The following is a 3,412-nucleotide window of genomic DNA, read 5'->3' on the forward strand; positions in this document are numbered from 1 at the left end:
GCCCGATCACCATCTCCCAAAACAGCTACTCTACTCCGAACTCAAGAATGGGAAATGTAATGTTGGTGGGCCGGAAAAGAGATTTAAAGATGGGCTTAAAGCCAACCTTAAAAATTGTGGCATAGACACTGAGAACTGGGAAGCCCTGGCCCTTGAGCGCTCTAATTGGAGGTCAGCTGTGACCAGCAGTGCTGCGGAGTTTGAAGAGGCACGAACGGAGGGCTTAAGGGAGAAACGTGCCAAGAGGAAGGAGCGTCAAGCCAACCTTGACCAGGACCACCTTCCACCTGGGAACCGATGTCCTCACTGCGGGAGAACATGCGGATCAAGAATAGGTCTCTTCAGCCACCTAAGAACCCACCCCCAAGACACCAGAAATAAAAGACAATCACCCTTGAACTATGAGGGATCGCCTAAGTAAGTAAGTAAGTTTGGATTAAGACTTGGGTAATCCATGCTGGAGTCCCCACTGAGCCATAAATCACACAGGGGCTGTCGTTCACACCCTTTCAAACTGATCAACCTCATGGGATTATGGTGAGAAGGAAAAAAAGACAGAGAACAAGACATACTGTATTGCCTTTTGCCATTGGAGGAAATGTAGGATATTAACAACATACTACGGTAGTCTGGTCAAGACACAGGTGCAATTGATTAGAAGTCCAAATGTTTAATGAAAAGAAAGGATGTCAGTGTGTTCTACATCAAACTTTACTTGCCAGAAAACATAAGGATATGTATGGACTCTCTCTCTTGTACGTGCCTGGTTTTCCTCTAAGATCAGTTGTGGCACCATTGCCTTCTGAGACATATCTGAAGGCAATACAAAAGGAAGGTTTTTCATTGTGGCTCTTGTTATGTGGAACACTTTCCCCAGAAGGATGAGGTTGTTTCCATCTCTTTGAAATTCTGTTGACATATGAAGATAAGTGTTTGGTCCTAGCATTGTTTAATTGAAACCGTATATTTTTTCCTTTTTGGATATTCATCTTCAGATGCTGCTTAGTCTGCAATTGGTGTTATCAGGATCTGATAATTACTCTTGTTTCAGATTGTACAATGAGTTTTTTGCAGGAGAATGTGGGGAGATGTAGTGGTCACTTTTCTTGCATGTGTGAACATACATCCCAGAGTAGTAACTACTGTGTTGTACTGGAAGAATGCAAATCTTGTAGCCCCTTAAAAGAAGAGGACAATGATGATAGAAAAAGCTATTGTTCCCTATGCTTCACTTCATCAGCTGTGCATGCTCAAAGGCAAAACCATTACTGGCTGTGATGAGATTTGAACTTTCATCCATCCAGTACATCAGAAAGCTCATTTATAACAGAGTCTAAGTTAACAAACAATTTGTATTCAAGTTATTTTGGTCACGCCACTTGAGGACTCCAATTGACTGGTCATGAAGTGCAAACAGGCAGCAAGTATTAAGCACATGATTAGGAATAATTTATGATTTTCCTTATCTCATTCCATGTAAGAGAAGGTATAATGAAAGCTAAGATGTACAGAACATGTCCAGACTGTTACAATGGCGCCAGAGGGATAACTGCTAGGCATATTTATTGATCATGTCAGAAGCAAACCGAGGGTACAAGTTGTAATGTATTTGAAAACACAAAGTTAAAAAAAAGCTGGCATTATACTAAATGTTCTTTGACCAGTAGCTGGCCACTTGGGAGTGCCTCTGGTGTTGCTGTAAGAAGGTCCCCCATTGTGCATGTGGCAGGGCTCAGACTGAATTGTAATAGGTGGTCTGTGGTTTGCTCTTCTCCACACTCGTATGCCGTGGACTCCACTTTGTAGCCCCATTTCTTAAGGTTGGCTTTCGTGGTGCCAGAGTGCAGTCTGTTCAGCGCCTTCCAAGTCACCCAGTCTTCTGTGTGCCCAGGAGAGAGTCTCTCATCTGGTGCCAGCCAATGATTGATATTCTGGGTTTTAGCCTGCCACTTTTGGACTCTCACTTGCTGAAGTGTTCCTGCGAGAATCTCTGTAGAGCTTAGAAAACTATTTCTTGATTTAAGACGTTGGCATGCTAGCTGATACACAAAGAGGGGGTGGGCCGAAGATGTCAATGCCTTGGTCCTTTCATTGCTGGTTGCTACTTCCTGGTGGATGTCAGGTGGTGCGATGCTGGCTAAACAGTATAATTTCTCCAGCAGTATGGGGCGTAGACATCCTGTGATAATACAGCATGTCTCATCAAGAGCCACATCCACTGTTTTAATGTGGCGAGAAGTATTCCACACTGGGTATGCATATTCAGCAGCAGAGTAACAAAGCAAGAGCAGATGTCTTCACTGTGTCTAGTGAAGGTTGTGCCAGTCAGCTTTCGTACGATGTTATTTCTAATGCCCACTTTTTGCTTGATAGTCAAGTAGTGCTTCTTGTAAGTCAGGGCACGATCCAGTGTAACTCCCAAGTATTTTGGTGTGCTGCAATGCTCCAGTGGGATTACTTTCCAAGTAATCCTCAGAGCTCGAGATGCTTGTCTGTTCTTAAGGTGAAAAGCACACATCTGAGTTTTAGATGGATTAGGGATCAGATGGTTTTCCCTATAATAGGCAGTAAGAACACCTAAAGCTTCAGAGAGTTTCTATTCACCCATTTCAAAGCTCCCTGCTTGGGTAGTGACGGCATGATCGTCAGCATAGATGAAACTCTCTGTGCCTTCAGGCAATGGTTGGTCATTTGTGTAAATGTTACACTAGTCATAATGAGGTGCAATTAGTATAAATAACAACCATTCTAAACTGTGCCCAAATGTGGTGGACTACAACCTTAGCCCACATGGCCTTTAGACTAAACATGAACTGGATCTAAAACCCCAATTTCCATGCATTTCAACTGTCAACTTTTTCCCTAGAATTTTTTTTAAAGACCAGCACAATACAAAACTTACCCATAAGAAAATCAAATTTCAGATTGTTTTGTCGAAGGCTTTCATGGCCAGAATCACTGGGTTGCTGTGAGTTTTCCAGGGTGTATGGTCATGTTCCAGAAGCATTCTCTCCTGATGTTTTGTCCACATCTATGGCAGGCATCCTCAGAGGTTGTGAAACTTCACAACCTCTGAGGGTGCCTGCCATAGATGTGGGTGAAACATCAGAAGAGAATGCTTCCGGAACATAGCCATACAGCCCAGAAAACTCACAGTAACCCAAATTTCAGATTATCACAAAATACCTGGTAGACACACAATTATAATGAGTTTTCTAGCATTTCAGGGCATGATTACTCTGGCAGCTTATGAAAATGTTCTGAGATCATTTGCTTCAGCTGTTAAGTAGATGGCCAAATGTACGGTGAACCTCTCCAAACCTTCGGACCCCGAGAGGAAATACAACTCCTGCTTTCACTTCACTATAATTCCTCTTTAGAAGCCCAAGTGATTCCATGCCAGCCATTGATA

This window comes from Anolis carolinensis, chromosome 6 (genome assembly GCF_035594765.1).
Source record: "Anolis carolinensis isolate JA03-04 chromosome 6, rAnoCar3.1.pri, whole genome shotgun sequence".
Classification (NCBI taxonomy): Eukaryota; Metazoa; Chordata; class Lepidosauria; order Squamata; family Dactyloidae; genus Anolis; species Anolis carolinensis.